The following is a 17537-nucleotide window of genomic DNA, read 5'->3' on the forward strand; positions in this document are numbered from 1 at the left end:
CTGCACAGGTGTGCTAGATTATTATTATTTAGTTTTATTTTATTTTTTTACACCAATCAGTGTGCAAACATGGTCATTAAAACGCTAAATGAATAGACGTTCATAAACCAGTCAGTGCAACTCATCATTTTGGTCTCCAATTCTCAAACTCAAATTCTCACCCACGGAGGATTAAATGAGAATCTTTCTTGTTTAACACTGGAATGGGGTGGTGCACTGTTCACTACCCGAAGATACTGCCACATCGGGTCAATGCATAGGGCGACAGAAGCAAGCTTCCAAATCAGCTCCCTTTCTCAAAAATCCATTTAATTTATGGTCCCCAGATAGGGAACGTATGTATCAGTATGTGCTCACAAGTCACCCAAGTGCAAGTATTCACACAAAAAAAAACGTGCCTCAGGATGCGATCTGTCGCAAGATCCTTTCTTTTTTTACACTTGATCTAAGCCAAAAGGCCTAGAGGGGATAACCGGGAAAGGGGTGGACCCAACCATGTCCCCTTCATGAGCACTCACATTACTCATAGGAATGGAAGGAAGGCTGGCAGCCAACCAGCCTCCCATACACTTTCTGGGTGGGTGGCAGTCAGCCACCCATACATACATACAGCACAGGCTAAACCCACATCATCACTTAAAAAAAGGACAGGCGACCATTGCACTCTGATGGAGCATTTAGCAATGCAATCCATAGCCTGGCTTTTGCCTGAACCCCCATCACTCCTCCTCTTGCATATAAGACAATATTTCAGATCTGCATATGAAAACAACACGCCTACCTTTGTTGCACATAGCTGCCTGCCTGTCTCTAGTTACCCCACTGGCTGTAGCTGCGTCCCTTCCGACATGGAATAACACCAACTGTAACGATAAACTGAAAATTAACAGTATAAACCTGCATCATTTTGGACTCTGGTATTTGCTGAATCCGGGTGACCTGACAATCGATGGTGGTGCCGCTGGTGATTCTGGCCTTCTTGGAATCTGTTGGGCCTATGTGTTAGCTCACACATCACTTGGGTATCCATGGTAACTACCACAACATGGTCATCTGCAGTTTACATCTAGCCCGTGGCATTGAATGGCATTTTAAAAGTGCTAAGGGTCCTGGTGCAATAATCCTCCCATGAGGATCAGCCTCAACGGCTTTGTAGATTGCACTCATGTCAGCAACTCCATATACATTTTTTTTTCTTCATGCTTCTTTCTTCATCCTTTTTTCTTTCTGTCATTCAGACTTTCATTCATTCGATCTCTCTCACTCACTTGCTTTAACTCATTTGTTCTCACTCACTCACTCACTCACTCAATCACTCACTCACTCATTCACTCTCACTCACTCTCACTCTCTCTCTCTCTTTTTCTTTTTATATATATTTTTTTCCGTCTTCTTCTTCTTCTTCTTCTTCTTCTTCTTCAGACCCTGTCATAGCACTAATGCCTTTCCAATACCACCAGCAGATGGAGACACTCCATTGCAACATTGGTTGTGAGCAGCAGTTTCTAAAAACAAATGCCTCATGGCGGATTTCCCATCCATCAATGGATGGTAAATTTTGTTTTTATCATTCACTGACCACAGAAATCAATGCATGGTCAAGCAACAGCAATGACACACCCTTGTGTATAGGCATGAGACCCTCATGTCATTTAACAGGATTCAGCACCACCCACAAGACAGCTACCTGTCATGTCATGTCAAACCTGCACAAGTGTGCTAGATTATTATTATTTAGTTTTATTTTATTTTTTTACACCAATCAGTGTGCAAACATGGTCATTAAAACGCTAAATGAATAGACGTTCATAAACCAGTCAGTGCAACTCATCATTTTGGTCTCCAATTCTCAAACTCAAATTCTCACCCACGGAGGATTAAATGAGAATCTTTCTTGTTTAACACTGGAATGGGGTGGTGCACTGTTCACTACCCGAAGATACTGCCACATCAGGTCAATGCATAGGGCGACAGAAGCAAGCTTCCAAATCAGCTCCCTTTCTCAAAAATCCATTTAATTTATGGTCCCCAGATAGGGAACGTATGTATCAGTATGTGCTCACAAGTCACCCAAGTGCAAGTATTCACACAAAAAAAAACGTGCCTCAGGATGCGATCTGTCGCAAGATCCTTTCTTTTTTTACACTTGATCTAAGCCAAAAGGCCTAGAGGGGATAACCGGGAAAGGGGTGGACCCAACCATGTCCCCTTCATGAGCACTCACATTACTCATAGGAATGGAAGGAAGGCTGGCAGCCAACCAGCCTCCCATACACTTTCTGGGTGGGTGGCAGTCAGCCACCCATACATACATACAGCACAGGCTAAACCCACATCATCACTTAAAAAAAGGACAGGCGACCATTGCACTCTGATGGAGCATTTAGCAATGCAATCCATAGCCTGGCTTTTGCCTGAACCCCCATCACTCCTCCTCTTGCATATAAGACAATATTTCAGATCTGCATATGAAAACAACACGCCTACCTTTGTTGCACATAGCTGCCTGCCTGTCTCTAGTTACCCCACTGGCTGTAGCTGCGTCCCTTCCGACATGGAATAACACCAACTGTAACGATAAACTGAAAATTAACAGTATAAACCTGCATCATTTTGGACTCTGGTATTTGCTGAATCCGGGTGACCTGACAATCGATGGTGGTGCCGCTGGTGATTCTGGCCTTCTTGGAATCTGTTGGGCCTATGTGTTAGCTCACACATCACTTGGGTATCCATGGTAACTACCACAACATGGTCATCTGCAGTTTACATCTAGCCCGTGGCATTGAATGGCATTTTAAAAGTGCTAAGGGTCCTGGTGCAATAATCCTCCCATGAGGATCAGCCTCAACGGCTTTGTAGATTGCACTCATGTCAGCAACTCCATATACATTTTTTTTTCTTCATGCTTCTTTCTTCATCCTTTTTTCTTTCTGTCATTCAGACTTTCATTCATTCGATCTCTCTCACTCACTTGCTTTAACTCATTTGTTCTCACTCACTCACTCACTCACTCAATCACTCACTCACTCATTCACTCTCACTCACTCTCACTCTCTCACTCACTCGCTCACTAAGTCAGTCTCTCTCTCTCTCTCTCTTTTTCTTTTTATATATATTTTTTTCCGTCTTCTTCTTCTTCTTCTTCTTCTTCTTCTTCTTCAGACCCTGTCATAGCACTAATGCCTTTCCAATACCACCAGCAGATGGAGACACTCCATTGCAACATTGGTTGTGAGCAGCAGTTTCTAAAAACAAATGCCTCATGGCGGATTTCCCATCCATCAATGGATGGTAAATTTTGTTTTTATCATTCACTGACCACAGAAACCAATGCATGGTCAAGCAACAGCAATGACACACCCTTGTGTATAGGCATGAGACCCTCATGTCATTTAACAGGATTCAGCACCACCCACAAGACAGCTACCTGTCATGTCATGTCAAACCTGCACAGGTGTGCTAGATTATTATTATTTAGTTTTATTTTATTTTTTTACACCAATCAGTGTGCAAACATGGTCATTAAAACGCTAAATGAATAGACGTTCATAAACCAGTCAGTGCAACTCATCATTTTGGTCTCCAATTCTCAAACTCAAATTCTCACCCACGGAGGATTAAATGAGAATCTTTCTTGTTTAACACTGGAATGGGGTGGTGCACTGTTCACTACCCGAAGATACTGCCACATCGGGTCAATGCATAGGGCGACAGAAGCAAGCTTCCAAATCAGCTCCCTTTCTCAAAAATCCATTTAATTTATGGTCCCCAGATAGGGAACGTATGTATCAGTATGTGCTCACAAGTCACCCAAGTGCAAGTATTCACACAAAAAAAAACGTGCCTCAGGATGCGATCTGTCGCAAGATCCTTTCTTTTTTTACACTTGATCTAAGCCAAAAGGCCTAGAGGGGATAACCGGGAAAGGGGTGGACCCAACCATGTCCCCTTCATGAGCACTCACATTACTCATAGGAATGGAAGGAAGGCTGGCAGCCAACCAGCCTCCCATACACTTTCTGGGTGGGTGGCAGTCAGCCACCCATACATACATACAGCACAGGCTAAACCCACATCATCACTTAAAAAAAGGACAGGCGACCATTGCACTCTGATGGAGCATTTAGCAATGCAATCCATAGCCTGGCTTTTGCCTGAACCCCCATCACTCCTCCTCTTGCATATAAGACAATATTTCAGATCTGCATATGAAAACAACACGCCTACCTTTGTTGCACATAGCTGCCTGCCTGTCTCTAGTTACCCCACTGGCTGTAGCTGCGTCCCTTCCGACATGGAATAACACCAACTGTAACGATAAACTGAAAATTAACAGTATAAACCTGCATCATTTTGGACTCTGGTATTTGCTGAATCCGGGTGACCTGACAATCGATGGTGGTGCCGCTGGTGATTCTGGCCTTCTTGGAATCTGTTGGGCCTATGTGTTAGCTCACACATCACTTGGGTATCCATGGTAACTACCACAACATGGTCATCTGCAGTTTACATCTAGCCCGTGGCATTGAATGGCATTTTAAAAGTGCTAAGGGTCCTGGTGCAATAATCCTCCCATGAGGATCAGCCTCAACGGCTTTGTAGATTGCACTCATGTCAGCAACTCCATATACATTTTTTTTTCTTCATGCTTCTTTCTTCATCCTTTTTTCTTTCTGTCATTCAGACTTTCATTCATTCGATCTCTCTCACTCACTTGCTTTAACTCATTTGTTCTCACTCACTCACTCACTCACTCACTCACTCATTCACTCTCACTCACTCTCACTCTCTCACTCACTCGCTCACTAAGTCAGTCTCTCTCTCTCTCTCTCTTTTTCTTTTTATATATATTTTTTTCCGTCTTCTTCTTCTTCTTCTTCTTCTTCTTCTTCAGACCCTGTCATAGCACTAATGCCTTTCCAATACCACCAGCAGATGGAGACACTCCATTGCAACATTGGTTGTGAGCAGCAGTTTCTAAAAACAAATGCCTCATGGCGGATTTCCCATCCATCAATGGATGGTAAATTTTGTTTTTATCATTCACTGACCACAGAAACCAATGCATGGTCAAGCAACAGCAATGACACACCCTTGTGTATAGGCATGAGACCCTCATGTCATTTAACAGGATTCAGCACCACCCACAAGACAGCTACCTGTCATGTCATGTCAAACCTGCACAGGTGTGCTAGATTATTATTATTTAGTTTTATTTTATTTTTTTACACCAATCAGTGTGCAAACATGGTCATTAAAACGCTAAATGAATAGACGTTCATAAACCAGTCAGTGCAACTCATCATTTTGGTCTCCAATTCTCAAACTCAAATTCTCACCCACGGAGGATTAAATGAGAATCTTTCTTGTTTAACACTGGAATGGGGTGGTGCACTGTTCACTACCCGAAGATACTGCCACATCGGGTCAATGCATAGGGCGACAGAAGCAAGCTTCCAAATCAGCTCCCTTTCTCAAAAATCCATTTAATATATGGTCCCCAGATAGGGAACGTATGTATCAGTATGTGCTCACAAGTCACCCAAGTGCAAGTATTCACACAAAAAAAACGTGCCTCAGGATGCGATCTGTCGCAAGATCCTTTCTTTTTTTACACTTGATCTAAGCCAAAAGGCCTAGAGGGGATAACCGGGAAAGGGGTGGACCCAACCATGTCCCCTTCATGAGCACTCACATTACTCATAGGAATGGAAGGAAGGCTGGCAGCCAACCAGCCTCCCATACACTTTCTGGGTGGGTGGCAGTCAGCCACCCATACATACATACAGCACAGGCTAAACCCACATCATCACTTAAAAAAAGGACAGGCGACCATTGCACTCTGATGGAGCATTTAGCAATGCAATCCATAGCCTGGCTTTTGTCTGAACCCCCATCACTCCTCCTCTTGCATATAAGACAATATTTCAGATCTGCATATGAAAACAACACGCCTACCTTTGTTGCACATAGCTGCCTGCCTGTCTCTAGTTACCCCACTGGCTGTAGCTGCGTCCCTTCCGACATGGAATAACACCAACTGTAACGATAAACTGAAAATTAACAGTATAAACCTGCATCATTTTGGACTCTGGTATTTGCTGAATCCGGGTGACCTGACAATCGATGGTGGTGCCGCTGGTGATTCTGGCCTTCTTGGAATCTGTTGGGCCTATGTGTTAGCTCACACATCACTTGGGTATCCATGGTAACTACCACAACATGGTCATCTGCAGTTTACATCTAGCCCGTGGCATTGAATGGCATTTTAAAAGTGCTAAGGGTCCTGGTGCAATAATCCTCCCATGAGGATCAGCCTCAACGGCTTTGTAGATTGCACTCATGTCAGCAACTCCATATACATTTTTTTTTCTTCATGCTTCTTTCTTCATCCTTTTTTCTTTCTGTCATTCAGACTTTCATTCATTCGATCTCTCTCACTCACTTGCTTTAACTCATTTGTTCTCACTCACTCACTCACTCACTCACTCAATCACTCACTCACTCATTCACTCTCACTCACTCTCACTCTCTCACTCACTCGCTCACTAAGTCAGTCTCTCTCTCTCTCTCTCTTTTTCTTTTTATATATATTTTTTTCCGTCTTCTTCTTCTTCTTCTTCTTCTTCTTCTTCTTCTTCAGACCCTGTCATAGCACTAATGCCTTTCCAATACCACCAGCAGATGGAGACACTCCATTGCAACATTGGTTGTGAGCAGCAGTTTCTAAAAACAAATGCCTCATGGCGGATTTCCCATCCATCAATGGATGGTAAATTTTGTTTTTATCATTCACTGACCACAGAAACCAATGCATGGTCAAGCAACAGCAATGACACACCCTTGTGTATAGGCACGAGACCCTCATGTCATTTAACAGGATTCAGCACCACCCACAAGACAGCTACCTGTCATGTCATGTCAAACCTGCACAGGTGTGCTAGATTATTATTATTTAGTTTTATTTTATTTTTTTACACCAATCAGTGTGCAAACATGGTCATTAAAACGCTAAATGAATAGACGTTCATAAACCAGTCAGTGCAACTCATCATTTTGGTCTCCAATTCTCAAACTCAAATTCTCACCCACGGAGGATTAAATGAGAATCTTTCTTGTTTAACACTGGAATGGGGTGGTGCACTGTTCACTACCCGAAGATACTGCCACATCGGGTCAATGCATAGGGCGACAGAAGCAAGCTTCCAAATCAGCTCCCTTTCTCAAAAATCCATTTAATTTATGGTCCCCAGATAGGGAACGTATGTATCAGTATGTGCTCACAAGTCACCCAAGTGCAAGTATTCACACAAAAAAAAACGTGCCTCAGGATGCGATCTGTCGCAAGATCCTTTCTTTTTTTACACTTGATCTAAGCCAAAAGGCCTAGAGGGGATAACCGGGAAAGGGGTGGACCCAACCATGTCCCCTTCATGAGCACTCACATTACTCATAGGAATGGAAGGAAGGCTGGCAGCCAACCAGCCTCCCATACACTTTCTGGGTGGGTGGCAGTCAGCCACCCATACATACATACAGCACAGGCTAAACCCACATCATCACTTAAAAAAAGGACAGGCGACCATTGCACTCTGATGGAGCATTTAGCAATGCAATCCATAGCCTGGCTTTTGCCTGAACCCCCATCACTCCTCCTCTTGCATATAAGACAATATTTCAGATCTGCATATGAAAACAACACGCCTACCTTTGTTGCACATAGCTGCCTGCCTGTCTCTAGTTACCCCACTGGCTGTAGCTGCGTCCCTTCCGACATGGAATAACACCAACTGTAACGATAAACTGAAAATTAACAGTATAAACCTGCATCATTTTGGACTCTGGTATTTGCTGAATCCGGGTGACCTGACAATCGATGGTGGTGCCGCTGGTGATTCTGGCCTTCTTGGAATCTGTTGGGCCTATGTGTTAGCTCACACATCACTTGGGTATCCATGGTAACTACCACAACATGGTCATCTGCAGTTTACATCTAGCCCGTGGCATTGAATGGCATTTTAAAAGTGCTAAGGGTCCTGGTGCAATAATCCTCCCATGAGGATCAGCCTCAACGGCTTTGTAGATTGCACTCATGTCAGCAACTCCATATACATTTTTTTTTCTTCATGCTTCTTTCTTCATCCTTTTTTCTTTCTGTCATTCAGACTTTCATTCATTCGATCTCTCTCACTCACTTGCTTTAACTCATTTGTTCTCACTCACTCACTCACTCACTCACTCAATCACTCACTCACTCATTCACTCTCACTCACTCTCACTCTCTCACTCACTCGCTCACTAAGTCAGTCTCTCTCTCTCTCTCTCTTTTTCTTTTTATATATATTTTTTTCCGTCTTCTTCTTCTTCTTCTTCTTCTTCTTCTTCAGACCCTGTCATAGCACTAATGCCTTTCCAATACCACCAGCAGATGGAGACACTCCATTGCAACATTGGTTGTGAGCAGCAGTTTCTAAAAACAAATGCCTCATGGCAGATTTCCCATCCATCAATGGATGGTAAATTTTGTTTTTATCATTCACTGACCACAGAAACCAATGCATGGTCAAGCAACAGCAATGACACACCCTTGTGTATAGGCACGAGACCCTCATGTCATTTAACAGGATTCAGCACCACCCACAAGACAGCTACCTGTCATGTCATGTCAAACCTGCACAGGTGTGCTAGATTATTATTATTTAGTTTTATTTTATTTTTTTACACCAATCAGTGTGCAAACATGGTCATTAAAACGCTAAATGAATAGACGTTCATAAACCAGTCAGTGCAACTCATCATTTTGGTCTCCAATTCTCAAACTCAAATTCTCACCCACGGAGGATTAAATGAGAATCTTTCTTGTTTAACACTGGAATGGGGTGGTGCACTGTTCACTACCCGAAGATACTGCCACATCGGGTCAATGCATAGGGCGACAGAAGCAAGCTTCCAAATCAGCTCCCTTTCTCAAAAATCCATTTAATTTATGGTCCCCAGATAGGGAACGTATGTATCAGTATGTGCTCACAAGTCACCCAAGTGCAAGTATTCACACAAAAAAAAACGTGCCTCAGGATGCGATCTGTCGCAAGATCCTTTCTTTTTTTACACTTGATCTAAGCCAAAAGGCCTAGAGGGGATAACCGGGAAAGGGGTGGACCCAACCATGTCCCCTTCATGAGCACTCACATTACTCATAGGAATGGAAGGAAGGCTGGCAGCCAACCAGCCTCCCATACACTTTCTGGGTGGGTGGCAGTCAGCCACCCATACATACATACAGCACAGGCTAAACCCACATCATCACTTAAAAAAAGGACAGGCGACCATTGCACTCTGATGGAGCATTTAGCAATGCAATCCATAGCCTGGCTTTTGCCTGAACCCCCATCACTCCTCCTCTTGCATATAAGACAATATTTCAGATCTGCATATGAAAACAACACGCCTACCTTTGTTGCACATAGCTGCCTGCCTGTCTCTAGTTACCCCACTGGCTGTAGCTGCGTCCCTTCCGACATGGAATAACACCAACTGTAACGATAAACTGAAAATTAACAGTATAAACCTGCATCATTTTGGACTCTGGTATTTGCTGAATCCGGGTGACCTGACAATCGATGGTGGTGCCGCTGGTGATTCTGGCCTTCTTGGAATCTGTTGGGCCTATGTGTTAGCTCACACATCACTTGGGTATCCATGGTAACTACCACAACATGGTCATCTGCAGTTTACATCTAGCCCGTGGCATTGAATGGCATTTTAAAAGTGCTAAGGGTCCTGGTGCAATAATCCTCCCATGAGGATCAGCCTCAACGGCTTTGTAGATTGCACTCATGTCAGCAACTCCATATACATTTTTTTTTCTTCATGCTTCTTTCTTCATCCTTTTTTCTTTCTGTCATTCAGACTTTCATTCATTCGATCTCTCTCACTCAATTGCTTTAACTCATTTGTTCTCACTCACTCACTCACTCACTCAATCACTCACTCACTCATTCACTCTCACTCACTCTCACTCTCTCACTCACTCGCTCACTAAGTCAGTCTCTCTCTCTCTCTCTCTTTTTCTTTTTATATATATTTTTTTCCGTCTTCTTCTTCTTCTTCTTCTTCTTCTTCTTCTTCAGACCCTGTCATAGCACTAATGCCTTTCCAATACCACCAGCAGATGGAGACACTCCATTGCAACATTGGTTGTGAGCAGCAGTTTCTAAAAACAAATGCCTCATGGCGGATTTCCCATCCATCAATGGATGGTAAATTTTGTTTTTATCATTCACTGACCACAGAAACCAATGCATGGTCAAGCAACAGCAATGACACACCCTTGTGTATAGGCATGAGACCCTCATGTCATTTAACAGGATTCAGCACCACCCACAAGACAGCTACCTGTCATGTCATGTCAAACCTGCACAGGTGTGCTAGATTATTATTATTTAGTTTTATTTTATTTTTTTACACCAATCAGTGTGCAAACATGGTCATTAAAACGCTAAATGAATAGACGTTCATAAACCAGTCAGTGCAACTCATCATTTTGGTCTCCAATTCTCAAACTCAAATTCTCACCCACGGAGGATTAAATGAGAATCTTTCTTGTTTAACACTGGAATGGGGTGGTGCACTGTTCACTACCCGAAGATACTGCCACATCGGGTCAATGCATAGGGCGACAGAAGCAAGCTTCCAAATCAGCTCCCTTTCTCAAAAATCCATTTAATTTATGGTCCCCAGATAGGGAACGTATGTATCAGTATGTGCTCACAAGTCACCCAAGTGCAAGTATTCACACAAAAAAAAACGTGCCTCAGGATGCGATCTGTCGCAAGATCCTTTCTTTTTTTACACTTGATCTAAGCCAAAAGGCCTAGAGGGGATAACCGGGAAAGGGGTGGACCCAACCATGTCCCCTTCATGAGCACTCACATTACTCATAGGAATGGAAGGAAGGCTGGCAGCCAACCAGCCTCCCATACACTTTCTGGGTGGGTGGCAGTCAGCCACCCATACATACATACAGCACAGGCTAAACCCACATCATCACTTAAAAAAAGGACAGGCGACCATTGCACTCTGATGGAGCATTTAGCAATGCAATCCATAGCCTGGCTTTTGCCTGAACCCCCATCACTCCTCCTCTTGCATATAAGACAATATTTCAGATCTGCATATGAAAACAACACGCCTACCTTTGTTGCACATAGCTGCCTGCCTGTCTCTAGTTACCCCACTGGCTGTAGCTGCGTCCCTTCCGACATGGAATAACACCAACTGTAACGATAAACTGAAAATTAACAGTATAAACCTGCATCATTTTGGACTCTGGTATTTGCTGAATCCGGGTGACCTGACAATCGATGGTGGTGCCGCTGGTGATTCTGGCCTTCTTGGAATCTGTTGGGCCTATGTGTTAGCTCACACATCACTTGGGTATCCATGGTAACTACCACAACATGGTCATCTGCAGTTTACATCTAGCCCGTGGCATTGAATGGCATTTTAAAAGTGCTAAGGGTCCTGGTGCAATAATCCTCCCATGAGGATCAGCCTCAACGGCTTTGTAGATTGCACTCATGTCAGCAACTCCATATACATTTTTTTTTCTTCATGCTTCTTTCTTCATCCTTTTTTCTTTCTGTCATTCAGACTTTCATTCATTCGATCTCTCTCACTCACTTGCTTTAACTCATTTGTTCTCACTCACTCACTCACTCAATCACTCACTCACTCATTCACTCTCACTCACTCTCACTCTCTCACTCACTCGCTCACTAAGTCAGTCTCTCTCTCTCTCTCTCTTTTTCTTTTTATATATATTTTTTTCCGTCTTCTTCTTCTTCTTCTTCTTCTTCTTCTTCTTCAGACCCTGTCATAGCACTAATGCCTTTCCAATACCACCAGCAGATGGAGACACTCCATTGCAACATTGGTTGTGAGCAGCAGTTTCTAAAAACAAATGCCTCATGGCGGATTTCCCATCCATCAATGGATGGTAAATTTTGTTTTTATCATTCACTGACCACAGAAACCAATGCATGGTCAAGCAACAGCAATGACACACCCTTGTGTATAGGCATGAGACCCTCATGTCATTTAACAGGATTCAGCACCACCCACAAGACAGCTACCTGTCATGTCATGTCAAACCTGCACAGGTGTGCTAGATTATTATTATTTAGTTTTATTTTATTTTTTTACACCAATCAGTGTGCAAACATGGTCATTAAAACGCTAAATGAATAGACGTTCATAAACCAGTCAGTGCAACTCATCATTTTGGTCTCCAATTCTCAAACTCAAATTCTCACCCACGGAGGATTAAATGAGAATCTTTCTTGTTTAACACTGGAATGGGGTGGTGCACTGTTCACTACCCGAAGATACTGCCACATCGGGTCAATGCATAGGGCGACAGAAGCAAGCTTCCAAATCAGCTCCCTTTCTCAAAAATCCATTTAATATATGGTCCCCAGATAGGGAACGTATGTATCAGTATGTGCTCACAAGTCACCCAAGTGCAAGTATTCACACAAAAAAAACGTGCCTCAGGATGCGATCTGTCGCAAGATCCTTTCTTTTTTTACACTTGATCTAAGCCAAAAGGCCTAGAGGGGATAACCGGGAAAGGGGTGGACCCAACCATGTCCCCTTCATGAGCACTCACATTACTCATAGGAATGGAAGGAAGGCTGGCAGCCAACCAGCCTCCCATACACTTTCTGGGTGGGTGGCAGTCAGCCACCCATACATACATACAGCACAGGCTAAACCCACATCATCACTTAAAAAAAGGACAGGCGACCATTGCACTCTGATGGAGCATTTAGCAATGCAATCCATAGCCTGGCTTTTGTCTGAACCCCCATCACTCCTCCTCTTGCATATAAGACAATATTTCAGATCTGCATATGAAAACAACACGCCTACCTTTGTTGCACATAGCTGCCTGCCTGTCTCTAGTTACCCCACTGGCTGTAGCTGCGTCCCTTCCGACATGGAATAACACCAACTGTAACGATAAACTGAAAATTAACAGTATAAACCTGCATCATTTTGGACTCTGGTATTTGCTGAATCCGGGTGACCTGACAATCGATGGTGGTGCCGCTGGTGATTCTGGCCTTCTTGGAATCTGTTGGGCCTATGTGTTAGCTCACACATCACTTGGGTATCCATGGTAACTACCACAACATGGTCATCTGCAGTTTACATCTAGCCCGTGGCATTGAATGGCATTTTAAAAGTGCTAAGGGTCCTGGTGCAATAATCCTCCCATGAGGATCAGCCTCAACGGCTTTGTAGATTGCACTCATGTCAGCAACTCCATATACATTTTTTTTTCTTCATGCTTCTTTCTTCATCCTTTTTTCTTTCTGTCATTCAGACTTTCATTCATTCGATCTCTCTCACTCACTTGCTTTAACTCATTTGTTCTCACTCACTCACTCACTCACTCAATCACTCACTCACTCATTCACTCTCACTCACTCTCACTCTCTCACTCACTCGCTCACTAAGTCAGTCTCTCTCTCTCTCTCTCTTTTTCTTTTTATATATATTTTTTTCCGTCTTCTTCTTCTTCTTCTTCTTCTTCTTCAGACCCTGTCATAGCACTAATGCCTTTCCAATACCACCAGCAGATGGAGACACTCCATTGCAACATTGGTTGTGAGCAGCAGTTTCTAAAAACAAATGCCTCATGGCGGATTTCCCATCCATCAATGGATGGTAAATTTTGTTTTTATCATTCACTGACCACAGAAACCAATGCATGGTCAAGCAACAGCAATGACACACCCTTGTGTATAGGCACGAGACCCTCATGTCATTTAACAGGATTCAGCACCACCCACAAGACAGCTACCTGTCATGTCATGTCAAACCTGCACAGGTGTGCTAGATTATTATTATTTAGTTTTATTTTATTTTTTTACACCAATCAGTGTGCAAACATGGTCATTAAAACGCTAAATGAATAGACGTTCATAAACCAGTCAGTGCAACTCATCATTTTGGTCTCCAATTCTCAAACTCAAATTCTCACCCACGGAGGATTAAATGAGAATCTTTCTTGTTTAACACTGGAATGGGGTGGTGCACTGTTCACTACCCGAAGATACTGCCACATCGGGTCAATGCATAGGGCGACAGAAGCAAGCTTCCAAATCAGCTCCCTTTCTCAAAAATCCATTTAATTTATGGTCCCCAGATAGGGAACGTATGTATCAGTATGTGCTCACAAGTCACCCAAGTGCAAGTATTCACACAAAAAAAAAACGTGCCTCAGGATGCGATCTGTCGCAAGATCCTTTCTTTTTTTACACTTGATCTAAGCCAAAAGGCCTAGAGGGGATAACCGGGAAAGGGGTGGACCCAACCATGTCCCCTTCATGAGCACTCACATTACTCATAGGAATGGAAGGAAGGCTGGCAGCCAACCAGCCTCCCATACACTTTCTGGGTGGGTGGCAGTCAGCCACCCATACATACATACAGCACAGGCTAAACCCACATCATCACTTAAAAAAAGGACAGGCGACCATTGCACTCTGATGGAGCATTTAGCAATGCAATCCATAGCCTGGCTTTTGCCTGAACCCCCATCACTCCTCCTCTTGCATATAAGACAATATTTCAGATCTGCATATGAAAACAACACGCCTACCTTTGTTGCACATAGCTGCCTGCCTGTCTCTAGTTACCCCACTGGCTGTAGCTGCGTCCCTTCCGACATGGAATAACACCAACTGTAACGATAAACTGAAAATTAACAGTATAAACCTGCATCATTTTGGACTCTGGTATTTGCTGAATCCGGGTGACCTGACAATCGATGGTGGTGCCGCTGGTGATTCTGGCCTTCTTGGAATCTGTTGGGCCTATGTGTTAGCTCACACATCACTTGGGTATCCATGGTAACTACCACAACATGGTCATCTGCAGTTTACATCTAGCCCGTGGCATTGAATGGCATTTTAAAAGTGCTAAGGGTCCTGGTGCAATAATCCTCCCATGAGGATCAGCCTCAACGGCTTTGTAGATTGCACTCATGTCAGCAACTCCATATACATTTTTTTTTCTTCATGCTTCTTTCTTCATCCTTTTTTCTTTCTGTCATTCAGACTTTCATTCATTCGATCTCTCTCACTCACTTGCTTTAACTCATTTGTTCTCACTCACTCACTCACTCACTCAATCACTCACTCACTCATTCACTCTCACTCACTCTCACTCTCTCACTCACTCGCTCACTAAGTCAGTCTCTCTCTCTCTCTCTCTTTTTCTTTTTATATATATTTTTTTCCGTCTTCTTCTTCTTCTTCTTCTTCTTCTTCTTCTTCAGACCCTGTCATAGCACTAATGCCTTTCCAATACCACCAGCAGATGGAGACACTCCATTGCAACATTGGTTGTGAGCAGCAGTTTCTAAAAACAAATGCCTCATGGCGGATTTCCCATCCATCAATGGATGGTAAATTTTGTTTTTATCATTCACTGACCACAGAAACCAATGCATGGTCAAGCAACAGCAATGACACACCCTTGTGTATAGGCATGAGACCCTCATGTCATTTAACAGGATTCAGCACCACCCACAAGACAGCTACCTGTCATGTCATGTCAAACCTGCACAGGTGTGCTAGATTATTATTATTTAGTTTTATTTTATTTTTTTACACCAATCAGTGTGCAAACATGGTCATTAAAACGCTAAATGAATAGACGTTCATAAACCAGTCAGTGCAACTCATCATTTTGGTCTCCAATTCTCAAACTCAAATTCTCACCCACGGAGGATTAAATGAGAATCTTTCTTGTTTAACACTGGAATGGGGTGGTGCACTGTTCACTACCCGAAGATACTGCCACATCGGGTCAATGCATAGGGCGACAGAAGCAAGCTTCCAAATCAGCTCCCTTTCTCAAAAATCCATTTAATATATGGTCCCCAGATAGGGAACGTATGTATCAGTATGTGCTCACAAGTCACCCAAGTGCAAGTATTCACACAAAAAAAACGTGCCTCAGGATGCGATCTGTCGCAAGATCCTTTCTTTTTTTACACTTGATCTAAGCCAAAAGGCCTAGAGGGGATAACCGGGAAAGGGGTGGACCCAACCATGTCCCCTTCATGAGCACTCACATTACTCATAGGAATGGAAGGAAGGCTGGCAGCCAACCAGCCTCCCATACACTTTCTGGGTGGGTGGCAGTCAGCCACCCATACATACATACAGCACAGGCTAAACCCACATCATCACTTAAAAAAAGGACAGGCGACCATTGCACTCTGATGGAGCATTTAGCAATGCAATCCATAGCCTGGCTTTTGTCTGAACCCCCATCACTCCTCCTCTTGCATATAAGACAATATTTCAGATCTGCATATGAAAACAACACGCCTACCTTTGTTGCACATAGCTGCCTGCCTGTCTCTAGTTACCCCACTGGCTGTAGCTGCGTCCCTTCCGACATGGAATAACACCAACTGTAACGATAAACTGAAAATTAACAGTATAAACCTGCATCATTTTGGACTCTGGTATTTGCTGAATCCGGGTGACCTGACAATCGATGGTGGTGCCGCTGGTGATTCTGGCCTTCTTGGAATCTGTTGGGCCTATGTGTTAGCTCACACATCACTTGGGTATCCATGGTAACTACCACAACATGGTCATCTGCAGTTTACATCTAGCCCGTGGCATTGAATGGCATTTTAAAAGTGCTAAGGGTCCTGGTGCAATAATCCTCCCATGAGGATCAGCCTCAACGGCTTTGTAGATTGCACTCATGTCAGCAACTCCATATACATTTTTTTTTCTTCATGCTTCTTTCTTCATCCTTTTTTCTTTCTGTCATTCAGACTTTCATTCATTCGATCTCTCTCACTCACTTGCTTTAACTCATTTGTTCTCACTCACTCACTCACTCACTCAATCACTCACTCACTCATTCACTCTCACTCACTCTCACTCTCTCACTCACTCGCTCACTAAGTCAGTCTCTCTCTCTCTCTCTCTTTTTCTTTTTATATATATTTTTTTCCGTCTTCTTCTTCTTCTTCTTCTTCTTCTTCAGACCCTGTCATAGCACTAATGCCTTTCCAATACCACCAGCAGATGGAGACACTCCATTGCAACATTGGTTGTGAGCAGCAGTTTCTAAAAACAAATGCCTCATGGCGGATTTCCCATCCATCAATGGATGGTAAATTTTGTTTTTATCATTCACTGACCACAGAAACCAATGCATGGTCAAGCAACAGCAATGACACACCCTTGTGTATAGGCACGAGACCCTCATGTCATTTAACAGGATTCAGCACCACCCACAAGACAGCTACCTGTCATGTCATGTCAAACCTGCACAGGTGTGCTAGATTATTATTATTTAGTTTTATTTTATTTTTTTACACCAATCAGTGTGCAAACATGGTCATTAAAACGCTAAATGAATAGACGTTCATAAACCAGTCAGTGCAACTCATCATTTTGGTCTCCAATTCTCAAACTCAAATTCTCACCCAC

The 17537-nt window shown here is 43.3% G+C and overlaps 10 pseudogenes; all 10 read right to left on the reverse strand.

Moving 5' to 3' along the window:
• Nucleotides 1-206: 206 nt before the first annotated feature.
• LOC130334147 (U2 spliceosomal RNA) lies at nucleotides 207-470 on the reverse strand (annotated as a pseudogene).
• Nucleotides 471-1912: 1442 nt separating this feature from the next.
• LOC130334131 (U2 spliceosomal RNA) lies at nucleotides 1913-2176 on the reverse strand (annotated as a pseudogene).
• Nucleotides 2177-3655: 1479 nt separating this feature from the next.
• LOC130334150 (U2 spliceosomal RNA) lies at nucleotides 3656-3919 on the reverse strand (annotated as a pseudogene).
• A 1468-nt stretch (nucleotides 3920-5387) lies between these two features.
• LOC130334148 (U2 spliceosomal RNA) lies at nucleotides 5388-5650 on the reverse strand (annotated as a pseudogene).
• A 1486-nt stretch (nucleotides 5651-7136) lies between these two features.
• Nucleotides 7137-7400, reverse strand: LOC130334151 (U2 spliceosomal RNA; annotated as a pseudogene).
• Nucleotides 7401-8880: 1480 nt separating this feature from the next.
• LOC130334152 (U2 spliceosomal RNA) lies at nucleotides 8881-9144 on the reverse strand (annotated as a pseudogene).
• Nucleotides 9145-10623: 1479 nt separating this feature from the next.
• LOC130334153 (U2 spliceosomal RNA) lies at nucleotides 10624-10887 on the reverse strand (annotated as a pseudogene).
• A 1475-nt stretch (nucleotides 10888-12362) lies between these two features.
• On the reverse strand, nucleotides 12363-12625 carry LOC130334161 (U2 spliceosomal RNA; annotated as a pseudogene).
• Nucleotides 12626-14098: 1473 nt separating this feature from the next.
• LOC130334095 (U2 spliceosomal RNA) lies at nucleotides 14099-14363 on the reverse strand (annotated as a pseudogene).
• Nucleotides 14364-15842: 1479 nt separating this feature from the next.
• LOC130334174 (U2 spliceosomal RNA) lies at nucleotides 15843-16105 on the reverse strand (annotated as a pseudogene).
• Nucleotides 16106-17537: the final 1432 nt, after the last annotated feature.

The sequence above is a fragment of the Hyla sarda genome, unplaced genomic scaffold (assembly GCF_029499605.1).
Source record: "Hyla sarda isolate aHylSar1 unplaced genomic scaffold, aHylSar1.hap1 scaffold_428, whole genome shotgun sequence".
In the NCBI taxonomy this organism is placed as follows: Eukaryota; Metazoa; Chordata; class Amphibia; order Anura; family Hylidae; genus Hyla; species Hyla sarda.